A 13,069-nucleotide genomic window follows, 5' to 3' on the forward strand; every position below is an offset into this window, starting at 1 on the left:
CCACGGCGCCGGCCTACCAGTTGTTTTTATGGAATATCTGAAGTGCAATGTTGAACCTGCTCACCCTTCATATCTTGACTATCACTTATGTTTTTGATGATTGTTTCAGGGAAAGATGAAGATTCTGGATGTTCATTCTGGTCTTTTGTTTATGGGGTTATTGGATTTCTAGTCAGTTGACAAGTAAGGGTAGGATAATGTTCTAAGTATGCTCTCTTCAGCAGCACATATACTAAAACAGATGTTGTTCTAAGTAATTGAGGTTACTTCAGAAAGTTTGTAAAAAAATGGAATTAAATCAAAAGTTTATTTTGGTTCAAAACATTTTGAAATGCATATATGATTTTTTCATAGTATTATTTTCCCATGAGTTTTCTTGAAACCTCTCATATGCCTGGATTGATAAATATTTTTGCATTAAAATAAATGTATCTTTTTTAAGAGATTGATTGATTTATTGATTGATTTGAAAGGCAGAGCATTAGAAAGGGAGAAGGAAAGACAGAGACAAAGACAGACTTTCCATTCTCTGGTTTTCTCCCTGAATGGCTACAATATCCAGAGTTTGACCAGGCCAGAGCCAGGAGCCAAGAGCTCTCTCTGGGTCCCCCCCATTGGAGGCAGAGGTGGAAATATTTGGGCCATCATCTGCTGCCTTCCCAGGTGCATTACCAGAAAGTTGTATTGGAACTGGAGCAGTCTGAACTCAGCTGGTGCCCTGATACTTGGATGTCATCTTTGTAAGTGGCAGCTAAACCCACTAAAGCCATAATGCCAGCCTCAGAACTTTAAGTACCCTTATATTAGGGAATTATTTTTATATAATTACATTTATATAATATATATGATGTCATGATAAAACCATTATAAGTTGAGAATTTAATAGATTTGGTACACCTAACCCACCTAAGCAACATAGCACACTGTTGCGTATCAGTTGCTTATTCTCTTGATTGTATGGCTAACTGGATGCCACAGATTGCCACAAATCCTTGACCCATGAAAGATCACAATTCAAAATTTGAAGTATGGGTCTACTAAATGTACACTGCTGTTGCACCACTTTAAAATATAGAAAGCATAAGTTGTACCATTGTAAGTAGGGGATGATCTGTATAAAAAAGTCATATGCATGGATTTGAAAATTTGAATAAGCTTAACTTTTGATTCCATTTTTCACTGTTATGCATCCTTATATATAATATGTGTAAAGATAAATGGACATGGAAACACATCAATAAAAACAAGGAGAAATAAAGGAAAATTAAAGAAGAAAGGGAAGGAAAAAGGTAGGGAGGGAAGGGAAGGGAAGGGAAGGGAAGGGAAGGAGGGAGGGATTAACCCAGGGTGTAATGAAGACTCTCATAACCACCTCAGATATTCCTGTATGCCTCCACATTCCCCACTCTCACTTGAAATTATGTTTCAAAAGATACTTGATTAGGTTCAGCCTTATGAGATGTGAACACAAATGATATCAGCTACTTTCAGACTAGGATTTTCCAAATACCACAAAAAATCCTCTAGTTTTGTATCCTCTTTAGCAATGATTCTTGTACAATACAATTAAGAACTAAATTTTAATAAGATAAACCACTGAAATTTCAAATCTGATCAGAAGCTAATGTAAATGACCCTAACTTTCTGAAAACTGGTACTGGCATAAAAGACTCAAAAGTATTTCTCATTGGCTTAGCTGTCATAAAGCAGGTAACAATTAAATTGATTTAGAAATCTGAAATTCAGTGATGTAAGGCAAAGATAAAATATTTAATAAAGTCATCACCCATAATAATTTAAATGCAGGCTATATTTCCATTGATTTTTTTTTAATCTCTGGAGAGAGAGCATGGGAAACAAAATGTTAAGAATGTGTTCTATTTACTTATGATTTCATTTGGAAAGGCATAACAAGAAAGAAAAGATCTCAGGAAAGAATTAGCTTGCTTGCAAGTATAATGAAAGGGAATAGCAAGCTACCAAATTTGAGATCTTGCCCAGTTGGGAAACCTACTATTTGTGTTTTTTGATTTCTATAAAAGTTTTATATTGAACATGTATTGCTCTCACAATCTAAAAGACAATAATATACAAAATTGAGGAGAATTTGTTCACAATCAAATAGGTAGTATCTATAGCACATAGATGATGAAGTAGGCATATGATTAAACTAAATAAGATAGAGGAGAAAAAATAATAGGGGGTCAAGAACAGCAGGTGCTGGTGGCTGGGAGATAGCACAGAGTGGTGGAGGGAAGAACACATATCATTACTGAAAGATGAAAAGTACACAGAGCTAATCTGTACCAACTGCAATGACTGGTAGGCCCCGTGAGGAAACAGGCTTTAACCTACCTTGGAGAGCACAATGCTTAATAGTACTCTGCTTGGTTTGCAGCTCGTTTAGAGGCTGGAACTTCAAGGATGGCCTGAGTTCTATCTGCCATGGATGAGACAGAGTTGCATTCAGAATACTCCACTGTAAAGGTTAGTGTTGAAATGAGGAGCAGATGGGGCCTAGATATGTTCTTTCTCATGGGGAAAAGTACATTTGGCAAAGGCTAATACAGAAAAGGTAGGATAAATAATAGAAAAAAAAATCATGCAATCTATCACAGCCACTTTATTTTTGTCTCTCTCCCCACCAGTAGAATGCGAACAACACTAACAGTAATTTGTGTGTCATATATGAAATTACTTGAAAAAGTTTGTGGAAAAATAGAATTAATAGATAAGTTTATTTTAGGTCAAAAATGTTGGAAATTATACATATAAAGAGTCTTCAAAACATTCATGGAAAGTGCATTATGAAAAAATATGGTTGGATTTCAAAATGTTTTTGCTACATGTAAACTCATCTTTCAATCCCATTTTTCCTGCAAACTATAACAGAATTCATAGTAGGATTTCAAACAATATATTTTAAATGTTTTATAGAAGTTTGGGAAAGGGTTAATTGTTTATCAACTTGTGAAAAAAAGAATCAATACTTAACCTGTAGTTCTTTAACTATAACTGCTAAATAAAGCACAATTTTTGGATAAACTGTGAAAAACAGAATTTTAGGGTAAAATACCTATGTTTTTATTAACATGGAAGATATTCTAAAAATGGAAATTTCCAATAATCATGAACACAGAGGCTAGTTTCTATAGCAATAAAGCAGTCTCCATGAAAGGATTTGTTCTTTCAAATAAAAATGACAGATGCATTGTCATTTTTGTATGTAGATAAACACATAAACAAATACACCTGCAGCTTATATAAATTTATATCATCAACTTCATGAAGCAACTTTTGCCCATGTCTTTGCTGTGAATGATTTCTTCCACTGTCTTTTATTTTATTGCTTAAATTTTATAGCTTTCTTGTGAGGGAAGAATTCTAGAGTTTTTGCTTCTCTTTGGGAATAATGCAATTATGTCCACAGTGCTAATACCAAAATAAATCTGCCACATGCTTGGTTATGGATTGAAAGGGTAGTTTAAAGAATCTGTACACTTTCTAAAATTTATTATTATTATTTATTTGAACAGCATAAGACAGATCTGCTATTTGATGTTTTACTTGAATGCCCACAATAGCCAGTGGTGGGCCAGACCAAAGCAGATGACACAGAAAAAATGCTTTATCTTCCCCTTTTAGTAAATTGAGAAACCAAAGGTAAAGATTTAGTTAAGTTGCAGGAGTTTTGCATTCTTCATCAGTTATTCACTCAGTTAACAAGTGTTATTAAACACTTCTTTTTGTTAGACATTGTTCAAGGGATTAGGAATAAAGCTGTGAACAAGCAGACAATTTTCTTATTATTGAAATGCTTAAGTTCCTGTGATTATTGTGAATAAATGGAAACAAGACAAGAGTAGGTATTTTGGAACAGTGGTAAAGAAAGTGCTCAGAGTACCTGAGATTGAGTCCTGGCTCTGCCTCTGATTCCAGGTTCCTGCTAATACATATCTTGGAAGGTCTTAGGTGATGACTCAAGTAGTTGTGTGCCTGCCAGCCATGACTGAGTTCCTGGTTCCCAGCTTTAGTCTGGCCCAGTCTTAGCTATTGTGGGTATTTGGGGAATGAACCAGCAGATGAGAGAACTCTGTCCCTCTTTGTCTCCCTATCTTTCAAGTAAAATAAAAAAATAAATAAGAGATAGGCTGGCTTGAAAAGAAGAAAGAACATAACACGGTACTTAGGAAATTGTGAGCACACAACAAATGTTAGGTACTGTATAGGGGCATGGAAAATCCCACTGTCTGTCAATAAGAAAGGAAGAGTTGTTTTGAAGAATATGTGGTTGAATCTTTTGCTGTTGAAAACAGTAAAATTCAGTCTGCTCATATTGGGAAATGCTAGCAGTGTGTCAAGTGCCTACTAGGCTTTTGAATATTTATTGAATTAGTAAATCAGCAAGAAAGAATGACCCATATGGTCAGTGTTGATGGATCAAAGACATAAGCCTCAGCCATTCTTGTTCACTGCCCAAAAGATCAATAAACATTAGAATTTATTCCTTGCCCTTAACTCTCAATTTGGTCTCATACCCTATTGCCTTCACATCCCATTCTCCTCCACGGCCACATGAAAGGCCAGTTGCTGGAACAACTGAAAGACCAGTTCCAGGAATTCCCCTCAACCTGCTACCCCCTACCCCACCCCAATCCCTAGCCCTCCTAAAATATAAAAAGGCCCTGCACCTGCGGGTCGAGGCGTTCTGCCAAGTGTTCCATCTTGTCCATGATGGCAGTTGGTCACCCACCTCTGAAAATTTATTTTCTTTGAATAAATTTAGTCTTTCTTTAAATTTATACACTCCCTCCTCTCTATTCTGTGCCTCTTTTCCTAATATTTATGATGCCCAGAGTGAGTAGGGGAGTGAGGAATCATCATCTTGCCCAAACCAGCCACCTCTGCATTCTCTGGGTAATATCTGTGATCCCCTACCCTTCCTTCGGACTCTTTTCTCTTTTCTGGACTCCTTCCACATTTTACTGTCTCTAACCACCCCTTATCTTCTCTTTCCTACAATCTCTTTTTTCTCTTCTGACCTGAGCATCCCTGAGAGACTCCTCTCTAGAACACGTTCTCATACCTGCTTGTACTTCTTGTTTCCCAATGAACATACAGCCAGAGCCCCTTGCCAAATCTCATGGCTGCACACAACATTGGATCTCATTCTTGACCCATCAGACTGATAAGAGAGGCCTTTGTCTCCTCAAGCACCCTGGGGCAATGCTCATGACTGGTTCATTTCCCTCTCATGGGGGCTGGGGTATTTAGTTGGGCCCATTCATCCCCCCTGGTTGGGCCTGGGGTGTTCAATCAGTTTCCCTTGCTTAAAACCTGGATGCTGGTCTAAGCTCAAGATTTCTCACTCTCTCTTCATAAGAGAACTCAGAACTTCTCTCTCTCTACATGAAAAGCTGAAATTTCAGGTACATAACCTTTTCCTCCTCACTCCACCCTTATCTCTTTCTCCCTCCTCCTCTTCCATCCCACCGACAGCAACAGGGGCAGTTGCTGCCATTCTGCCCTCTTCTTCCCCCAAATTCTTTGTACCCAGTTCTCCACAAGGAAGAAAAAATTCATTGTATGCCTCTGTCCCACCACCATTCCCTCCCTCATCTCATCTGCTTTGTGACCCTGATCATGCTCGTGGTCCCCCACCCTATCCCCCATCCCAAGGAATGCTGGAGCCTCAGCTTCCAGACTCCTCTCTGATGGACCCATCTAATCCTCCATAGGATCCCACTCCACCTCCTCCCACTACCCTACATCCTCCCACCTTGGCCCCCCCCACCCATCTCCTCCTCACAGGAACTCTTAAACTATGTAACCCAAACCTCTCCTCCTCTTGAGGGAGGTGGTTGGGGTAGAAGTTCCGGTTAGGGTCTATGTGCCATTCTATCAGACCTTAGTCAGATTGAGGAACGTCTAAACTCATTCTCAGATAATCCCTCAAAATATTGTAAAGGATTTCTCCTCTTGAATCAGTCCTATAGTGTAACATAGAATGATCTCAACCCTAACTCCAGACAAATTTGAGTGTATCTAGCATGCTGTCAAGCAACATAGAGATGAGATGCACCATCAGGTTCCAGACAGACACCCAGAGGCAGCTCGAGCCATCCCCAGAGCCAACCCTAACCTGGATTGGACTTACTGTTACCAGTGAATGGCAGGGTTCTTGTCTTCACGCAAGAAATAATTCAGGCGTGAGACTGAGAGTAGTGGAGAGTAAAATAGCAGTTTATTAGGGAAGGGACATCTGTAAGGATGGATGGGCACCTCTCCAGACAGAACCTGAGAGAGTGCCAGTCGCTCAGACTGGGGAAGAGCGAGGTTACATGGTTGAGTGGAGAATACACCTGAACCAGGTCAAGCGGGTGGCTCAGCAGAGAGGCAGAGGATGATTCCAAGCCCCTCCCCTCAGGACTTGCCTTGCATACCAGTTTTCTCCTACCCTACTTCGTCCATGAAACTTTCTCCAGAGACCCAGTCAGAGGGGCAGTTTTAACTCATATTCTCCTGCCTCCTTTGCTAGCCCACAAATAAATCTCTCTTCTCAAAGGATCCATGTCACAGAGTGACTTTGAAGCGTCTTAGGCAGGAGACCTACCTCTGGCGACAGGTTGTGCCAGTTTGAGTGACATTAGTAACAGAGGGCTTTATGCTGAAGATCTGTGAAATAGTCCAGCCAAGGTTTAGAGAGTTTATTCCAGATGCAGAAATTACTGACAGTCTCTTTCTTGCATACTATTAAGATTTGTGAGGTTTTGTTACTCAACAATAGCTAACTGATACATACAACACTGGACAGAAATAACATCAAGGCCTCCTCAGAAAAATAAAAGAAAACAGAAAATAACCCCCAACAGGAACCTCATAATGTTGTTTCAAGGATTACCACAAAATACAGAGTGTTTGACCTTGACGAGGTCTTTGGAAAGGACTGGTTTCTGAAACTGAGGGTCTATAAACTTTTCATAATGCATTGCACTTTAAAGCTTATGATTGCTATTCATCACTCAACAAAAAATTAAATATGTTATATTTGAGTCCTTAATACTAGATTTCTACATGCTTATAACTCCAAAATAGACTTCCTTTCTGACTTTTTATGCATTGCTTTTTTAAAGGGTACAATTTATGTGACAGACATCAACATGTCTCTTTTTAAACAATGAACTACTCAAGATAAGCCTTCTTTTCCCCATTGATACAATGGCCTTATTTTTCCTTTACATAATGGACTCAAGCAGTCAATGATTGGTTAAATTGCTCATTCTGCCTCTTGCCTGGGAGGCTTTTGCTGTGAGCAAGCATCAAGCACAAAATTTGACTGCCATGGAACATTAAACAGGTATTCTCCTTTTTAAACTTTGTGATCTCAATTTCCTGGAGTCACCCAATAGAAAACAGATGCAAATTAAGAGCTCAATTCAGAAAAATAATAGGTAGCTTTTATACTGGCTTCCTATGGAGAAGCCTCAAAAAAAAAAAAAAAAAAAAAAGAATGAAAAAGCAGGGAAAGCACAGCTAGCACTTCCAAATGAAATGTGTATTCCTACAGTTTCATAAATACCCTCCTTATTCTCTTCCAAATATTGACCTTTCTGTGCTGAATGCAAGGGAAGCACAGGCCCAAACAGGGTAGAATCACAACAGAAAGCAGCCTGTCTTTAGAACATGGAAACGTGTGGTTGTGTTTTGCAGCTTCTTTTTTAGACATCCTGCAGGAAGAGGAACAGATTTATCCAGTCTGACTTCTGCCTGCTGAATAGTGAGCTAAGGGCCAGGAAACGGATAGGTTTTGGCCCTTTCTCAACAGAACTGGCAAAATAATCTCTAACACCCTAGAGTGTCATTAAGCAGGAGGTTCTTTGTTTTGCACGTGGGCGTGTGTTTATATTACTTCCTGTTTGGTTATTATTTGCTTTAGTTTTGCTTCATGAGAGAAAAAAAATAAAAGTCTTGAAAAAGATAGATTTCTCTGTATGTGTTGATGTTTTTATGGCACCCCTTTAAGAATGAATGTTGTGTTTCACCCTTAAATTAGTTACTGAAAATTTACTCCACAGACTTTGATTTTCTCCAGAAATTTTGTAAATGGTAACAGTAATGGAAAGAGAAATAGAAAGGCAAACCCAAAATGTTACTTGTATTTGGGAAACTAGAAAAGCAATGTAAAGACCGAACATAGACAACATCATTTCCATGCAGAGCAGGACATGCACAAGATCATTCGGCCTGAACAATTTGTAGTCACATCAAATCTGTGGAGGACTTTCATTAGGGCAATCAATAATAATACATATTTAACACACAGGCACTCACTATGTACTCAATGAAGTAGAATAAGTCTGGGAAAGACAGATATTAAGGGAAAAAAAAAAAAAAACTTTGGTCACACACTTGGTAGGACAACACAAAGATCTTTGAAGTGCAAAGTCCTTGAATGTGCAGCCATTTGGTTTATAGTAGACAGAATAGCTACGAATTGTTGATTGCCCCCCTCCCTGTGATTATTTTGGAAAGACAGTTTCTTTTACAAAGGACATCTTGTCTATAAGGAGGGTATCAAATTCTACTTGAGCTTTACATCTCCCTAGTCTGCTAGAGTCTTATGTCAAAGTGGAATCATTTGTGAATCCAAGAAGCAGACATAAATACTTGTTCTGCCAAGTAGCTTTGCCCTTTCTCCATTTTTTTTTAATTTTAATTTTAATTTTTTTGACAGGCAGAGTGGACAGTGAGAGAGAGAGACAGAGAGAAAGTTCTTCCTTTTCCGTTGGTTCACCCCCCAATGGCCGCTGCGGCCAGTGCACCATGCTGATCTGAAGCCAGGAGCCAGGTGCTTTTCCTAGTCTCCCATGCATGCGGGTGCAGGGCCCCAGGAGTTGGGCCATCCTCCACTGCCTTCCCAGGCCACAGCAGAAAGCTGGACTGGAAGAGGAGCAGCCGGAACTAGAACCTGACGCCCCGACCGGGACTAGATCCCGATGCCCCGACTGGGACTAGAACCCCGGGGTGCCAGCGCTGCAAGCGGAGGGTTAGCCTATTGAGCCACAGGGCAGCCTCTCCATTTATTTTTAATCCTCCTTTCTTATTCTAATTTCTATAGCTCTCATAGTCCAGACTCAGAATGTTGCTGCTGTGAGAACTGTCCCATGCTAAATTGTGCACATATAATTTGTTGGGTTATTTGTAGAGGAGTCTGGTAAAACCATTCCTGCATTCTATGATTCTCTTCAGGAGTCCAAACTTCATTCATAAAAGTCTATGAATTTTGAAGGCAGATTTATAAATTCATATAGAGAGTGCTATGTTTTACATGTATGCTGTTTCCAAGGAAAGGAGTGCCAAGAGTGGTCTTAGTAGGAATCTAAATTATGATCTAAACCAGGAAACAATTCCTTGTCTTCACAATAGTTATTATAGTACGGCTTTAAGCTTTGTGTAAGACAGATCTGGATTGTAATACCAACTCTACCTCTTTCAAGCCATGAAAAGTCAGCTACATCATCAATACACTGGGAAGAAGAAAAAGAAATTGCGAAGATAAACTAAGAAATTACACAGAGACATTTAGCACAGTACTTGAAACATAGTAAATGTTAACATTATTAATTTGTCAGTCAAGGAGTAAAACAAAATCCCCGAATGTTCCACTGATGTGTTATGCCTAGTTTTTTAAAATGATTACTATAAGGCATATTTGGATCTATCACAAATTTTTAATATTTTAGTTATAAGGAAAATATTTGAATGTAGACATTTATATTTTCACTGAGTGCAATGAGGAAGGGTTGCAATTAATCTCAGATCACTGTGCCAGAGAGGTGCGATGACATGGTCTAAAGATGATCCTCACGGGGACAGAGCAAAACACCATCTGACCCCACTTACACACAGCCTCCAGCTTAGATTGTCATGTCACCATGAACCAAAGCTTAATTTCTCTTCTCAGGCAGGTCCTGTCAACTGATTGTGGAAGGGTAATGAGATTCTAGGATGCCTGCTGAGACCCTGTAGGTAGAGTGCAGTGTCCACGGGGCATTGAGCTCTTTCCAAATCAAAGGCTATGTGCTGCATAGATGCTCCACAACCCCAACAGCTGGAAGCTCGCTTCCTTTTTCAGGTGCATTATAGGTACTTAGTCTGTATGCCTTTTATGATGAAGACCCTGAACCATCAGGAGTTAAACAACTGCTCAAAGTCACCAGGTCACTAAGAAATGGATTCAGGCAATAAGACTCCAGAAAGTAGATTGTTAACCTTTGAGCTATAACACATGTTTTTCACATGTCTACCTTATCATTATGCCACAGGCCAAAACCAACAACAAATCCTGAAAACAGTTGCTATTCTAGCCCCTAACAAATGTATGTGCACCCAAAACCATTTTACACATTAGGGTCAAAGCATTGTCCCTGCCCAAAATAGTTAAGACAACCCTGTACCACCTTGAAAACTGGTTAGAATCCTTTCAGTTTTAGCCCTGGTAGACTTTCTGGTTTCATCTCTCTATCAGCTCTCACAGTTTTTCTCCTAGTCTAAGTGCCAACAATACTCAATCATTTTATGTTCCCAGAATGAGGCTATTTTTTTTTGAGAGATTTATTTTATTTATTTGAAGGAGTTACAAAGAGAGGGAGAGAGAGAGAGAGAGGTCTTCCACCTGCTGGTTCACTCCCCAGATGGCCACAATGGCTGGAGCTGCGCCAATCCGAGCCAGGAGCCAGGAGCTTCTTCCAGGTCTCCCATGTGGATGCAGGGGCCCAAGGACTTGGACCATCTTATACTGCTTTCTCAGGCCATAGCAGAGAGCTGGACCAGAAGAGGAGCAGCTGGGACTCGAACCAATGCCCATATGGATTGCCAGCGCTTCAGACCAGGACTTTAACCTGCTGTGCTACAGCACCAGCCCCGAGGCTGTTTTCACTTCTTGTAGGAACTCTGCATCTTCCTGCTCACTGGCCAGAACATACTCTCCAGCTGTTTTCTCTCCTCCAGGTATAGGTGTACTGTCTATATACTGTGTGCCAATGAAACTACTATCCTGCTTGGAGAACTGCCAATTTTCTCTGATGAGCAAGTCCTGGTGTTTGCCCCTGATGTTAGGGATGTGGGTCTCATATCCTGCCAACTACATTTCACAGGATTTTCCATTCTTTGAAATAGCACATTTATAAAGGAGCCACAAACAGAAAGTGGCTGGTGCATGTAACCCTAGAATAATCCCTGAACTTAAAGAACCAAACTATGATAGGGGTTTTATCTAGTGGCTAAGGCGCTGATGAGCACTCCCATATCCATATCAGAGGGCCTGACTTGGATACTCAGCTTCTGTCCTGACTCCAGCTTTCTACTAATGCAGATCTGGTGGCTACTGGTGATGACTCAAGTGAGTGGACTCCTGATACTCACCCAGGAGATCTGCCTTCAGTCCCCGGCCTCTGGCTTTGGCCCCAAGTAGGGGCTATTATAGGCATATAGGGAGTAAACCAATGGATGTAATATCAGTCTCTCTCTGTCTCTCCATCTCTCTGTCCTCTGTCTCAAAATAAAAAGGAACAAGAAATAGATAAAATCACTAAACTTCTAATCAATCTACTTACATAGATCATAGGGTTTTGCTTTAGTCTCTTATCTAGGCTCCAGGTTCTGACTGCACGGTCTCGCCTATGCATCTGTCATGCTCAGTATTGAAAATCTTACAGCCAGCCTCCGTGGAGATTAACAACATTTGAAGTTTATTCACATCTTCTTTACACTTATTAATCATTCATCTGTGGGTCTGTCAACCTGAAAGGTACAAAGTTCTGTTTAGATGGCACCTGCTGACCAAATGAGCACTTTGAACAACCAGCCTAAAAGTAGCTTAGAAAAGATTGATGTCGTGGTGGGCAAAGTCTTCTTCTGCGATGCCAGCATCCCATATGGCTGCTGGTTCCTTTTCCTGCTGCTCCTCTTCTGATCCAGCTCTCTGCTGTGGCCTGGGAAAGCAGTAGAAGATGGCCAAGTCCTTGGGCCCCTGAACCTTCATGGGAGATCAGAAGAAGCTCCTGGCTCCTGGCTTTGGATTGACTCAGCTCTAGGCATTGTAGCCATTTGGGTAGTGAACCAGTAGAAGGCAGGCCTCTCTGTCTGTAACTCTACCTCTAGAATAAATAAATCTTAAAAAAAAAAAAAGAAAAAAAAAAACAACAACAATGGGAAGGCAGAGCACCAACTTATCCTGGAAGTAGATCCTCATTGTGTGTGTATATATTTGAACATTTACAATTAAGGATGACTTAGCATTTCATGAGGGAAAATGTGCAATAAAAGTAAAACACAAAATATCTTTTAATGTGAGCTTTTAAATTTTAACATACTGAATGATTTATTATTATCTAGGAAAATCTCCTAAAGGGACTACTTTATGGTATATGTTGTTTAATAATTTTCAAAGTGCTTTGACCTCTTTTTTAATTGTCCCATGGCCTACTTTACAAATGAAAGAAAAAAAGAAAGGAGAGGTTGAGTGATTTAAAACACTGACTAGTTATAACTTCTCATCTTCTAATTTCAATTATGTTCTCCAAGCCTCTTTCTATGGTCTCCCATGTATCATTATACTTTTGAATTAAACGTCTGGTATCTAGTATAAAAAAAAAATCACTTACCAATGGGTCTCACCATTGTGGAAAAATCAGTCTCTTTAATCAGAAAATTATTTTTGTCAATCCTTCTTACTTATCTCTTATAAGTTTTTGTTCACAAACATAACCATCTTTCCTTTTAAAAGAATTCAAGGTTTCAGAAGCCAGGGAGAGTAAAAGGTGAGAGCACGCCCTCTGGGCCTGGCCTGCTTCCAGCCTGGAGACAATACTGTTTTCCTGTGGTGTGTGTTGCATTCCAGTCTCCCTGGAAAGGGCTCACCTCTTTTTCCACTCCTTAGCTCTCCCTAATCTTTTTTTTTTTTTTTTTTTTTTTGACACGCAGAGTGGACAGTGAGAGAGAGACAGAGAGAAAGGTCTTCCTTTGCATTTGGTTCACCCTCCAATGGCTGCCGCGGTAGGCGCGCTGC

Source organism: Lepus europaeus, chromosome 5, assembly GCF_033115175.1.
Source record: "Lepus europaeus isolate LE1 chromosome 5, mLepTim1.pri, whole genome shotgun sequence".
Lineage (NCBI taxonomy): Eukaryota > Metazoa > Chordata > Mammalia > Lagomorpha > Leporidae > Lepus > Lepus europaeus.